The sequence below is a fragment of the Cynocephalus volans genome, chromosome 10, assembly GCF_027409185.1.
Source record: "Cynocephalus volans isolate mCynVol1 chromosome 10, mCynVol1.pri, whole genome shotgun sequence".
Taxonomy (NCBI): domain Eukaryota; kingdom Metazoa; phylum Chordata; class Mammalia; order Dermoptera; family Cynocephalidae; genus Cynocephalus; species Cynocephalus volans.
The window spans coordinates 57,472,025-57,487,710 of NC_084469.1; positions in this window are offsets into that span (position 1 = coordinate 57,472,025).

The window sequence follows — 15,686 nt, forward strand, 5'->3', positions numbered from 1 at the left end:
CCATGCTCTTGGATTGGAAGAATTAACATTGTGAAAATGTCCATACTACCCAAAGCGATCTACAGATTCAATGCAATCCCCATCAAAATACCAATGACATTCTTCACAAAAATGGAAAAAACAATCTTACCTTGCATATGGAAAAACAAAAGGCCCCGAATAGCCAAAGCAATCCTGAGCAAAAAAAAAAAAAAAAAAAGCTGGAGGCGTAACTCTGCCTGACTTCAAATTATACTACAAAGCTGTTGTAACCCAAACTGCATTGTACTGGTATAAAAATAGACATTCAGACCAGTGGAGTACAATTGAGAACCCAGAAATCACTCCTCAGGCTTATAGCCATCTGATATTAGACAAAGGCAACAAAAATCTACATTGGGGAAAAGACTGCCTCTTCAACAAGTGGTGTTGGGAAAACTGGATATCCGTATGCAGAAGAATGAAACTAGATATGCATCTCTCCCCATACACAAAAATCAACTCAAAATGGATTAAAGACCTAGGTATGAGACCCAAAACTGTAAAATTACTAAGGGAAAATATAGGTGAAACACTTTAGCGGTTAGGTCAGGGCACAGGCTTTATGAACATGACCCTGAAAGCACAGCAGCAAAAGAAAAAATAAACAAATGGGACTTTGGGAGAAGGGAGGGAGGTTTTGGTGATGGGGAGCAATAATCAGCCACAATGTATATTGACAAAATAAAATTTAAAAAAAAAAAAAACAAAAACAAATGGGACTCTATCAAACTAAAAAACGTCTGCACACCAAAGGAAACAATCAACAGAGTGAAATGACAACCTACAGAGTGTGAGAAAATTTTTGCCAACTATGCATCTGACAAGGGACTAATATCCAGAATATACATAGAACTCAAGCAATTATACAGTAAAAAAATAAATGACCCAATTAAAAAATGGGAAAAAGGAGCTGAATAGACTTTTTTCAAAGGAAGACATACAAATGGCGAACAGATACATGAAAAAATGCTCAACATCACTAGTCATCAGGGAAATGCAAATTAAAACCACATCGAGATACCACCTCACTCCAGTTAGACTGGCTATGATCAAAAAGATGGTGAATAACAAATGCTGGCGAGGGTGTGGAGAGAAGGGAACACTACTGCACTGTTGGTGGAAATGTAAATTAGTACAACCACTTTGGAAAACAATTTAGAGGTTTCTCAAACAACTACAGATAGATCTTCCATATGATCCAGCAATCCCTCTTCTGGTGTATATCCAGAGGAATGGAAATCATCATGTCAAAGAGATACCTGCACTCCCATGTTTATTGCAGCTGTTTACAATAGCCAAGATATGGAACCAACCTAAATGTCCATTAGTAGAGGATTGGATAAGGAAACTGTGGTATGTATACACCATGGAATACTACTCTGCCATAAAAAAGAATGAAATGTTCCCATTTGCAATAACATGGATGAACCTGGAGAAACTTATGTTGAATAAAACAAGCAAAGCACAGAGGGATAAATACCGCATGTGCTCACTCATACGTGGGAGCTAAGAGAGAAAGGAAGGCAGGAAAGAAAGACCACAGTAGTCCCATGATCTGACAGAGGGAGAGAACATTCCTAGGGCTACAAATTGGAGTTGAGGGGAGAGCGGGAAGGGGAGGGAGGTTGGGAGATAATTGGAAGGAGGCAAAGGGTACAATAGTAATTTCTGGTAATGGATATGCCCCCAATACGAATCTGGTCCCCACATCATGGGCAGGAGGGGGGACAATCAGCTTTATATCTCATGAATATTTGAAATAAATTAATTAATTAAAAATAAAATTAAAATTAAATCCATAGGGTTTCTTTCCAACATTAACTTTACATAAGTTAAGGAATGAGTTCTTAAGGAAAATCTTTTCATGTTCTTTACCTTTCACTAGATTTTATCCAGATAGTTATTTAAAAATTATTAATGGATGAATGGATAAGTGAGTTTTTCCTAAATTATTTGCAATAATACAATTTTCCTTTCATATCTGTAACAGTAATGCTAATAAAAGTAATAACAATGTAAAAGCTAATTGCTTACAAGCAGAAGCACTGGCCAAATACTTTCAAGAATTTTATACTATAATACATTTATTCCCTCCACTGCACTACTAGGTAATATTGTTGCCATTTTACAAATGATGCAAAAAGAGAATAAGCATCTACCCTGATGTCACACAGGGAGAGGAATGGCAATTATGATAAGTGATGTCCCTCAGGTGAAGGTTTCCTTACCTTTGCTCCAATAACAGTTTTCCTCTACTTTGAGGATGCTGAAGTTTAACACAGCTTAGTAGTGTTTGAAGGCTTTTCTAAGTTTATGGAGTTAATATTTCTAGTAAAATATCTCATGGGGAGTGAATTGTAAACATGAAGCCTGCCTTACATTCCTCCCATTCCTCCCTTTCTCACCAGAATATCTTCTCTGAACTCTTGAGTGTTCAGTGTGACGATAAAACTTCTCACATTCCTTATACTCAAAGGATCTCTCACCAGTATGAATACTCTGATGCTGAGTAAATGCTAGGCCATGACGGAAATTCTTCCCCTATTCTTTTGTAGTCATAGGATTCCTCGCCAATATGAATTCTCTGATGATGAATAAGCTTTTCATATACAGTGAAGATTTGTCATAGGACTTGTGACAATTGTGAATTTTCTTATGTCAAGTAAGCTGACCATTCACATTAAAGGCTTTCCCACATTCTTTACATTCCTAGGGTTTCCTACCTGTATGGATTCTTTGATGGGCAATAAAGACTAAACTAAGTCTAAAGGCCCTCCCACATTCTTTACACTGATATGGTATCTCATCAGTGTGAATTCTCTGATGTACTCGAAGTTCTCTACACGAGTAAAGCATTTCCCACATTCTTTACACTCACAAGTGTTCTCACTGGTATGAATTCTGTAATGTCCATGAAATTGGTAATGATTTTGAAAGGCCTTCCCACATTGCTTACATTCAAAGGGTTTTTCATCAGTGTGGATTCTCTGATGTGCTCTATGGTCTGTACCATGACTAAATTCCTTTCCGCATTCCTTGCATTCATAGGGTTTCACACCAGTATGAATTTGCTGATGTTCAGTAAATTAGTACTGATGTCTGAAGGCTGTCTCACATTCCTTACATTCAAATGGCTTCTCTCCAGTATGAGTTTTCTGATGTTGAGAAAGCTGTAGGTGAAGTCTAAAAGCCTTCCCACATTGCATTCATAGGGTTTCTCACCAGTATGAATACTTTGATGTTGAACAAGATTTGAGCCACGATTGAAGATCTTCCCACATTCTTTACATTCAGATTGTTTCTCACCAGTATGAATGTTCTGGTCTTGAACAAGATGTGTCAGAAGAGTAAAGGCCTTTCCACATTGCTTACATTCAAAGGGTTTCTCACCAGTATGCATTCTGTGATGTTCAGTAAGTCAGTAATGATACCTAAAGGCCTTCCCACATTCCTTATATACAAACGATTTCTTAGTAGAATGAATTTTCTGATGCTGAATAAGGCTTGAACCACGATCGCAGCCTTTCCCACATTCGTTTCATTCATATGGTTTCACACCAGCGTGAATATGCTGATGTTGAACCAGGTTTGGGACATGATTAAATGACTTCCCACATTCCTTACATTCAAAAGGTTTCTCACCTGTTTAAATGTTTTTATGATGATTAAGTTGGGTGGGAAGACTAAAGGCCTTTCCACATTCCTTACATTCAAAGGATTTCTCACCAGTATGAATGTTCTGATGTCGAACAAGATTTGAGCCATGATTAAAAGCCTTCCCACATTCCTTACATTCAGATGGTTTCTCACCAATATGAACTCAACAACATATTCAAATAGTCAGAAGAAAGAATAAGTAAACTTAAAGATAGGTAAATTGGAATTATCCAGTCTGAGGAGCAGAAAGAACAAAGAATGAAGAAAAATGAACAGAGTCAAAGATATCTGTGGGACACCATCAACACATTGTCATATTTGTAAAAGAAGTTTCCTAAGGGGAGGATAGAGAGAGAGGGAAAGAAATTATATTCAAAGAAGTAATGATTTTAAACTCCCCATATTTGGTAAAAGACATAAATCTGAACATCCAAGAGCCTCAACAGATTCCAAGAAAGATAAACAGAAAGAGATCCACATTGAGATGCACTATAATCAAACTGCTGAAAACAAAGAAAGAATCTTGAAAGCAGCAAGAGAGAAGCAACATACCATGTACAAGGGATCCTCAGTAAAGTTAACAGCCAATTTCTAAACAGAAACCACGGAAACCATAAGGCAGTGGCATGACATATTTAAAGTGCTGAAAGAGAAAAAAAACCTGTCAGCCAAGAATTCTAAATCCAATGTAGGGAAAAATAATATCTTTTCCTCTCCTATCACTAGTTTCCTGGCTGGGGCTCCTATAACAAAAGACAGATGAACAAGAGAAAAGCATGAAAATGTATTTAGTTTTACATTGCATGGGAGCCTTTGGAAGCAAAGACCCAAAGAAACAGGTAAACTATTATGCTTTTATGCTTAGGTTTGAGGAAACGTGGACAGTTGTGGAGAAATACGATTGGAGGACAAAAGGGTATGAGCTAATGGTAAAAACTGGGGGAAACTTAGCAGGGCCTGTTTGTTCAGATTCTTCTCGGTGTCTCTGTCTTTAGCTCCTTCCCTTCGAGCATAGGCAAAGTGTCTCTCAAGTGAGGATCTTATTTCTTGCTTCACAGGGAAAGGGAAGGAGAAGGTCAGAGAGTGACCTTGCTAGGTTTTACAACCTGCTTCAAGGCAGAACGGGGAAGGTGACAGTGACCCTCCTCCTTCTGCTGTTGTCTCACATGCCAGGGTGTCATATGTCAGGTCAGTGTGTCCTGAAGCCCATCATCAAAAAATGAAGGAGAAATTAAGATATTCCCTGATAAGCAAAAGCTGAGGGAGTCCATAAGACCTATCCTACAAAAAATGCTGAAGGGAGTTCCTCAGGCAGAAATGAAAGCCATACCTAGAAATGAACATCACGGTAAATGTAATGACATTGGCAAATTCAAAAGCCAGTGTTATCATAGTTTTAGTTTATAACTCCTCTTTTTTCCTATATAGCTTAAAAGAAAAATGCATGAAACAATAATTACAAGGCTATGTTAAGAGGCCCACATGTATGAAGTTGTAATCTGTGAAAACAAAAACACAAAAGTGGAGGGACAGGGATGTATAGGAAAAGAGTTTTCGTATATATTGAAGCTAATGTGGTATTAATTCAAAATAGATTGTTATAAGTTTAAGAGGTTAATTGTAATCCCTAGGGTAACCACTAAGAAAATAACTCAAAGAAAGTACAGAAAAGGAAATGAGAAAGGAATCAAAAGAGAAGGCTAGGAGAAAAAACAGTTACACACAAAACGAAAATTTAATTGATGTATCGAGGACTGAAAAAGGTATAAGACAAATAGCAAAATGGCAGAAGTACATCCTTTCTTATTAGTAACTACTAAGTATAAATGGGGTAGACTCACTGTATTAGTTTGTTTATGTTGCTTATAACAAAGTACACAGAACTGGGTGATTTATAAAGAAAATGAAGTTTATCGCTTACAGTTTCTGAGGCTGGGAAGTCCAAAGTCCATCTGGTGGTGGCAACAATGAACCAGGGGTCCCACATTGCAAGATGGTGGAAGCAGAGAGAGTAGAGAGAGAGGCAGACTCTTTGCTTTTAAAGTCCTCAGAACCACGCCCCTACCATCATTTTTAATCCATTCACTACTGCACAGTCCTACAATCCAATCACCTATTTAAGGCCCCACCTTACAATTATCATAATAGGATTTCCTACCCTCTTTACAGTCACAGAGGGGGCTAAGTTCCTAATACATAAAACTTGGGGGACACAAGTCAAGCTTCAATGAGTTTTGGGGGGATATAATTCAATCCACTACACTCACCAATCAAAAGGCAGAAATTGGAAGAATGGGTTCTTAAAAACCCAATCCATTTATATGCAGTCCACAAGAGATGCACTTTAGATCCAAAGATATGAATAGGTTTAAAGTGAAAGGATAGGAAAAGATATTCCATGTAAACAGCAATCAGAAGAGAGCTGAGGTGGCTGTACTAACTACTAGGGTTGGAGTGTCCCACTCAAAACTCATGTTGAAATTTAATTGCCATTGTAACGCTACTAAGATGTGGAACCTATCAGAGGTAATTAGGCTACTCTGCCCTCACAGGTGATATTCATGCCATCATAAAAGGATCAGTACAGCTTCCTTTGTCTCTTTGCCTTCACCATTCAGCATGTGAAGATAAAACCTTCCTCCCCACCTCGAGGTGCAGTGTTCAAAGTCCCGTCTTGGAACCAGAATCGAGAAGCCTGCCAGTGCCTTCATCTTGGACTTTCCAGCCTCCAGAACTGCAAGCCAGCAAATTTCTGTTAATCGTGAATTACCCAGTCTCCGGTGTTCTGTTATAGCAGCACAAAACAGACTAAGATACTAACATGAGATAAAATAGACTAAGTCAAAAATTGTCTCAAGACAATAAAAACATTATATGTTAATAAGATAAATCCATCTAGAAGATATAACAATTACAAACTTATACAAAACCAAGCAAGAGCCAAAAAATGTGATGCAAAACTGACAGAATTGGTAGAAATAGACAGTTCTGTAATAATAGTTGGATATTTCTATATTCCGCTTTCAATAACAGAACAGTAGACAAGAGCTCAACAGGGAAATAAAGAATTTGAACAACAGTGTAAACTAACTGGGCCTAACAAACATATATGTAACATGCCATCCAACAGCAAGAGAATACACATTTTTTAAGTGCACAAGGGACATTCTCTAGGAGAGATTATATGTTATGACATAAAATCAGTCTTGATAAATTTAACAATATTAAAATAATTTGAATTGTCTTCTGCAACCATATTCAATGAAACTAGAAATGAATAAGAGAAGAAAAACTGGAAAATTCACAAATATGTGGAAATTAAACAACACAATCTTAAACAACCAATGGATCAAAGAACAAATCGAAGGGGGAATTTAAAAAATATTTTAGATAAATATAAATGAAAACACACCTTCCTAAAGCTTATGGAATGCAACAAAAGCAGTACTTGAGAGGAAAAGTTATAGATCTAAATGCCTACAATTTAAAAAAGAAAGATCTAACATCAATAACCTAACTTACATCTTCAAGAATTACAAAATGAAAAACAAAACCCAAAGACAGAAGAAGGAAGGAAATAAAGATAAGATTGGACATAAATCAAATAAAGAAAACCCATAGAGAAAATCAACAAAACTAAAAGTTGGGTATTTTTTTAAAATATCACAAAAGTGTAAAAACTTTATCTGGACTGACAAAGAAAAAAGAGAGAATACTCAAATTACTAAAATCAGAAATGAGGGTGGCGACATTACTAAAGACCTTACAGAAATGGAAATGATTATAAACAATTTTATGCCAACAAAAGAGATAACCCAGATGAAATGGACAAACTCCAAGAAACACATAAACTGTCACTGACTGAAGAAGAAATAGAAGATTTGACCAGCAGTGATGTCAGCAAGAAGGCAGAATGAGACTTTCTAGTGCTTGGCCCTCACAGAAATATTAGTTTGAACAGATATCTATGCATGATAAAACCTTCACAATAGCTAAGGAATGCAGGTGACAGATTGGAGCACCTTGGTGGAGCACACAAGAAAAAAATACATCAAAGAAGATAGGAAGGACAGTTTTGCATTACTCAGTTCACTGCTCCCCCAACCTAAGGAAGCACAGTGTGCAGAGAGATACATTCCACGTAGGAGGAGAATGAAGTGAGCATCCAACTTTGCCATCGAGCCTGGCTCTGGGCCTGCTACAGTGAAATCTGGTGACATGCCAGCCCCCACAGCCCCAGACTCCAGGCTGGAACCTGCAGACCCAGGCTCCAGGATATCCTCCATGGACAAAGACTCTAGGCCCACCCAGCTTCTGTGGCCCCAGTATCCAGGCTGGCTCTTGTGCCCCATGCTGCAACAGACAGAGGGTTCAATCCCACTTCAGCACACCCAGTGTCCAGGCATGCCTCAATAGACCACAGCATCAGGCCAACACCCATGGACCCATGCTCAAGGCTGCAGGCCAGTCTCCCTGGCCCCAGGCACCAGGACAGCACCAACAGCCCCAAGCCCTGTACTGGTGCCTCTCGACTCAGGCTCCAGGCCCAACCCTGAACCAGGCCAAACCATGGCTCCAAGCTGATGCTTGTGACCCCAGGCTCCAGTGGACCCACGTCCAAACCCATCCCAGCACCAGGTCAGCCCTTATGGACCAGGCTCAAGCCTGGCCCCTGTGGACACAGGCTCCAGGTCCACCCACCTGCTGACCCAGGCACTAGGCCTGCCCATGTGAGGACTCCAGCTGCAAGCCCACCCACCAACTCCACCATGCAATCCACCCAGAATCTCTGGTGAAGCTTTCTCTGCCAAACCTAGTCTGTAAGACTGAAAGAGACGCTTACTTCTTCAAGTATTTAATACCAACACAAGACCACAAAGATCATGAATACTCAGGAAAATATGAGACCACTAAAGGAGCAAAATAAAACACGAGTAACCCAACCTAAAGAAATGAGATCTATTAACTGCCTGACAGAGAATTCAAAATAATTATCTTAAAGAAGCTCACTGTCCTGCAAAAGAAAACAAATAACACTAAATGAAATCAGGAAAATAATACACGAACAAGAATAGTTCAAAAAAGAGACACACAAAAAAGGAACCATGCAGAAATTCTGAAGCCTGATGTTTTATAGTAAGGAGAGGAAAACCTGAACTCTGGTCCAGAGGGAGACATTCCCTCATTCCTCATGGTGCCTGCTGCAAACATAGCCTTAAAACCTGGTCCAGATAAAGAGAGGTCATGCCTCTTGCATTCTTGATACACAGAGCAAGACATGTAGGAACATGAGACCCCATGAAGGACGTCAGTAGTCATAGGAAAATTAAAATTAAAGTCATACTGTGATATCATTACTGTTCGGATTTATGGTACAAATTCCTAACATAATCGGTAAAGCCTGGAAAATTCTCATTGCACCCTAACTCAATCTCAGCTTATGTTGAATTCCTCTGTTGTTGGCACATTAGGCACATGGGATTTCTTCAAGTTCTTTGTATATCCTATGGTCCTTTCTGCAAATGGTGTTCAAACATGCTTTTTCCATTTGTGTAAAGTACCCATTATAACAGGTTAATGCCTCCAAAATATTCAGGGAGCAGCCTAAGCTGTGGACACAAAAGTGTCAAAAGAAAAAATTACAACAGATACAGTTCAAAGAACTTAATTGGCTTTTATTTGCAATTTTAGGATCATTATATAAAATAGAATGAGTGTTTCAATGAGGTGGACTGAGGAGATTGGTATTAGAGCAGAAAAAGGCTGAAGAAAGCAGAAACAGAACAAAAAGTGGATTGGTCATTTCAAAATTACTTTTCCTGTAAAGGTTAAAGCAGAGGGGACTTCCTTATCATGCTGGGCTGAAGCCCACTTGACTGGGGATTTGGTTATGATCCCTCTTTCTCCTGATTTTTTGAAAGGTCAGATGAGCAACTTGCTTTCAGCTTGGTGGCGTGGAACTTGGCATGTGTAACTACATTTTAGTTTGGTCTGTTGGGCCTAGTGCAGGAGCTCAGATCAAACCAATTAGCCCCCCTTATAAATTTTATTTAATTTTTTGTATGGGTTTATATAAAGCTAAACTTATTCCACTTCACTTTAGTTTGTTTTTGTATTTTACTTATTTTAATGTATTTTTTCCATGGTACATGTTTATGGGGTACAGTTTGTTGTTTCAATACATGCATATATTGTACACTGACCTAATAAGAATAGTCAGCATATCTAACATCTAAACATTTATCATTTCTTTGTGGTTATAACATTCAAGTCCTCTTTTCTAGCTATCTTGAATTATACAATACAGTATTATTAGCTATTGTTACCCAAGGGCAACAGAAATTATTCTTCCTAACTGTAAATTTGTCCCAGTCTACCAATCTCTCCCCAGCCCCTTCTCCCCACTTCCTTTCCCTGCCTCTGGTAACCACTATTCTACTATCTATTTCTCTCTTTTTTCTCTTTTTAATTTATTTTCTTAATTGAACCATGACAATTGTATATATTTATGGAGTACAATATGGTATTTGGGTATAGCCATATTATGTGCAGTGATCATATCAGGGTGCTTAGTACATCCATCACCTCATACAGTTGTCACTTCTTTGTGTTAGGAACATTCAACATCATCTTGATTAGCTATTCAAAGATACACAGTACGTTGTTGTTAATTGCAGTCTCTCTATATTACTATAGAACCCTAAATCCCATTCTTCCTCTCTCTGTAATATTTTTGTTTTCACGGACCACCCTCTCCCCCTCCCCCTCCCCCACCAGTCTCTAGTAACCACTCTTCTACTCTCTACTTCTATAAGATCAACTTTTTTAGCTTCCACATATGAGTGAGAGCATGTGATATTTCTCTCTGTGTGCCTGGCTTAATTCACTAAACATAATTTTCTCCAAGCTCATCCATGTTGCTGTAAATGGCAGAATTTCATTCTTTTTTTACGGCTGAGTAGTAGTATATTGTGTAGATATACCACATTTTATTTATCTAATCATTCACCGAAGGACATTTATGTTGGTTTCTACTCTCGGCTCTTGTGAATAGATCCACAATAAACATGGGAGTGCAGGTGTCCCTTTGACTTGCTGATTTCCATTCCCTCGGATATATACCCAGTAGTGGGATTCCTGAATCATATGGTACTTCTATCTGAAGTTGTCTGAGAAATCTCCAAGCTGTTTTCCGTAGTGGCTATACTAGCTGACAGACCCACCAGTCATGTAGAAGCGTTCCCCCTTCTCCGCATCCTCACCAGTATTTGTTATTTTCTGTCTTTTTGATATTAGCCAGTCTAACTGGGGTGAGATGATACCTCATTGTGGTTTTGATTTGCATTTCTCTGATGATTAGAGATGTAGAGCATTTTTTCATATGCCTGTTGTTCATTTGTATGTCTTCTTTTGAAAATGTCTATTCAGTTCCTTTGCCCATTTTTAATCAGATTATTTTTATTTTTACTATTGAGTTGTTTGAGTTCTTTGTATATTCCGGATATTAATCCCTTGTTGGTTGCATAGTTTGCAAATATTTTCTCCCATTCTGCAGATGTCTTTTTTGCTCTGTGATTGTTTCCTTTGCTGTGCAGAAGTTTTTAATTTGATATAATCCCATTTGTTAATTTTTGTTTTTGTTCCCTGTGCTTCTGAGATATTATTCACAGAGACTTTACCCAGACCTATGTCCTGAAGTGTTTCCCCTATGTTTTCTTCTAGAAGTTCTATAGTTTCAGGTCTTAAATTTAAGTCTTTAATCCATTTTGAGTGATTTTGATGTATGTTGAAAGATGGGTCTAGCTTCATTCTTCTGGACATGGATCTCCACTTTATGCAGCACCATTTATTAAAGAGACTGTCTTTTCCCTAACGTATGTTTTTGGGTCCTTTGTTAAAAATCAGTTGTCTGTAGGTACATGGACTTATTTCTCAATTCTCTATTCTGTTCCAGTTGTCTCTGTGTCTGTTTCTGTGCTAGTACCATGCTGTTTTGATTACTATTGCTTTGTAGTATATTTTTAAGTCAGGGAGTGTGATACCGCCCACTTTGTTCTTTTTGCTCAGGATTGCTGTGGCTATTTGGAGTCTCTTGTTCCATAAAATTTTTGAATTCTTTTTTCTATTTCTGTGACATATGTCATTGGTAGTTTGATGAGGATTGCATTGAATCTGTAGGACAGTTTTGGCAGTATGATCATTTTGACAATATTGATTCTTCCAACCCATAAGCATGGGATGTCTTCCCATATTTTTTGTGTCTTCTTTAATTTCTTTAATCAGTGTTTTATAGTTTTCATTGTAGAGACCTTTCCCCTATTTGGTTAAATTTATTCCTAGGTATTTATTGTTGTTGTTGCTCTTGTAAATAGAATAGCTTCCTTGATTTCTTTTTCTGTTGGTTCGTTGTTGGTGTATAGAAATGCTACTGATTTTTGTGTGTTGATTTTATATCCTGAAATCTTAATGAGTTTGTTTATCCAGTCTAGGAGTTTTGTGGTAGACTCTTTAGGTTTCTCTCTATATAAAATTATGTCATTTGCAAACAGGGATAACTTAACTTCCTCCTTTGCAATTTGTATGTCCTTTATTTCTTTCTCTTGCCTAATTGCTCTAGCTAGGACTTCCAGTACTATGTTGAATAGAAGTGGTGAGCATAGACAGCCTTGTCTTGTTCCAGTCTTAGGGGGAAACTTTCTGCTTTTTCCCATTCAGCATGATGTTAGCTGTGCGTTTATCATATATAGCCTTTATTGTATTAAGATTTTTTTTCTGTACTTAACTTATTGAGAGTCTTTATCATGAAGCCATGTTGAATTTTATCAAATGCTTTTTCTGCATCTATATGGATGATCATATGTTCTTTTCTTTCATTCAGTTGATATGATGTATTACGTTTATTGATTTGCATATGTTGAACCATCCTTGCATTCCTGGGATGAATCCCACTTGATCATGGTGTGTAAACTTTTTGATGGACGCAACACCAAGCCTCTACTGAGAGCAGAATATCTGAGGGAGGATCCCACCAGGGGCCACAGGAGCATCAGGAAGAGAGTATGGGAGTGCAGCAGGAATGTGGTGAGACTGATGTGGAGCATGACAACCCAAGATGGTAGTACAGAGAGGAGAGAGAGGCACATGGCCTCACCTGCCACATCTCTGACACTGGGATCAGTTCAAGAAGAATTTTCCCTTACAGTGAAAAGATAGGTCCACACCAACCCCCGTCCTCACCACAAAGACCCATAGACCCTTTGGCAGGACAAGCCCAGAGTCAACTGTGGGGAGCACCATAGAAAACACACTGCATCACTCTAGAACACTAGTGCAAACAATGCACTCCTCATCCCCCACCCTTGGGATACAAGCCAATGGAAAACAGTGCCATCTTGAAACCAGAGCTGTTAGGGGAGTATGCCCTGTCTGGGAAGAAGTAGCCACAGTGCTTTCCCAGTCTTAAGGATCTGCCCTCCACCCAGTGCACTCCCAGGAGAGCCTAATGCCCTGATCCCAGTGGCCTGAAGCCTGGGCTCCCAGCAGCTGTGACTATTCTGCAGTCTGAGAAGTCAGCCCTATTCCTGCTGAACTGATGCACCCCCATATCCCCAGCCAGAGATCAAACAAACAGACCTTCCTTGGGTTGATCGCACTCCATTTCTTCCCCTAACCCCAGCCCCACCAGCTGACTGAGTTGTGTGTGCTTGAGCCGCCAAGCCACAAAAACAGCTCATGGGCCTCTACCCTAATGAATATACCTTCAGGCTGGTGAAAATAAAATGCACCCATCCCTCCCAGAGAAGTGGCCAGACAGTTCCATCCTGAACAGTCTCACCTACCAGCCTTGCCAATAGTCCCAAAAATGGCTGCACAGACCCCTTCATTGCAGGACTGCCTAGTGGCCCTGGCCACCACTCAGAGGCAGCTGGGCAAGCCATTTCAGTGGCAGCTTGCCTAGTGGCCCTGCCCACCACCTACAGACAGCTGAACAGGCCACATAACTGCAGGCTTACCTAGCAGCCCTGCCCACCACCCAGAAGTTGCTGGGTGGGTCACTTTACTGAAAGACTGCCTAGCAGCCTTGCCCATTACCCAGAGGCAGCTGCCCAGGCCACTTCACTGCAGGCTTCCCTAGCAGTCCTGCCCACAATCCAGAAGCTGATGGATGGGTCACTTCATTGCAGGCCTGCATAGTGGCTCCACCACACAAGAAGTTGCTAGATGGGCCCCCTCACTGCAGTCCCTCTTAGTGGCCATGCCCACTTTCTGAAAAGCAGATCAGCAACTCCATCCTTGGCAGTTCAGCTCGTGAACTGCTGTGGAAGCATGACCTCGCTGCTGCTGTTGTTACCACTACCCAGCCCCGGAAGCAGATGACCAGACATCAGTGTAGGGATACTAGGAATATAAAACAAACAAACAAGCAAAAAAACCCAAAAACATATGGCACCACCAAAGGAATACAATAATTCTCAAGTACCAGACCCCAAACAGTAGGAAATATTTGAAATGACTGAAAAGGAATTCTGAGTAACAGAATTATTAAATAAACTCAGTGAGATACAATGGCTTTTTTCCAGATGGATGTAGTAGTGTAGACTCTGTGTAGTTTCTTCAACTTTAATCCACTTTTTCTATGTCTGTGAGTGACTCAGCAACCTATTCTTTGGAGGATTGTGGTGGCAGTTCCACAGCTTTGCTGGGGGAGATATCTCTGGGTTGGTTCACAGGCTGGGGGTGTGCACATGCACTCTGTAGTTTGGTCATCTCAGGAGCTGGCTCACTGGGGATGTGGTTGCTGGGTTGACTCTCAGGGTTAGGGTATGGGCATATGGCAAGTCAGGGTGTCCAGAACTGGTTTATCAGTGGCAGGGACACTGCTCTGTTTCTTTAACCAGGAGTGTGCCCACCAGGGGCATATCAGCCAAGCTATTTCTCACACACATGCATGTGCATGTGATGGCTCAAAGACTCAGCGATGGGTCTTCCAGAGGCATGACAGCTGAGCTGTTTGAGCCAGGGCATGGGTGTGCTTCAGCTCAGCTAGCTGAATGTAGGTCTGCTGATGGCCCTTCGGCTGCACCAGTTCTTGGGACTCAATGCAAGATCATGCTTTCTTCTGCAGTTCATGAGCTGGACTGCCAAGGGTGGACCTGCTGAGCCACTTCTCAGGAAATGGGTGAGGCCACTTGTTGGCACTTATTTAACAATCTCCTCCTTTTGGAAACAATTTCCAAAATAGGGCATCAGCACTACGCTCAGTCACCAGCATTTTGGGTTTTCAATCACACACATCATTTATAGGTTAGTATGTTCTCATTATCATTTGTTTCTTGGCGTTTTTATTATTCCAACCAAACAGAGACAATTTAGCAAATGGCTGCAGGTAAACACTTAAAATTTTTTGAGAGGCAGATTACTATTGTGACTATCAGGAGAATAGTACCAAGAGTTTGGAGTATGCCCTTTATCCAGGGTTGCCATGAGCCAAATCAACTGAAATCTATTATAGGAAACGGTGAGCCTGACAAGGAATCTACCCCTTTTTAGCCAAGTAGGCTGTTTGTTCTGTTTATCCATGGGCAACAAGAAGGGATGGCAACTGATGGAAGCTTTTCAGTGTGTTCACCCCCTCCAGTATGATATTAGCTATGGGTGTGTTATATATGGTCTTTAATGTGTAGAGGTATTTTCTTTATATACCTAATTTATGGAGGGTTTTTATCATGAAGGGATGCTGAATTTTATCAAATGGTTTTTCTGCATCCATTGGCATAATTATATGGGTTTTGTCCTTCAGTCTCTTGATTTGATGATACACATTTGTTGATTTGCTTATGTTGAACCATGCTTGTATCCCTGGAATAAATCCCGCCTGATCATAGTGAATGATTTTTTTGTGTGCTGCTAAATTCGATTTGCTAGTATTTTGTTGAGGAGTTTTGCATCTGTGTTCATCAGGGATATTAGACTACAGCTTTTTTGTAGTTGTGTTCTTTCTGATTTTG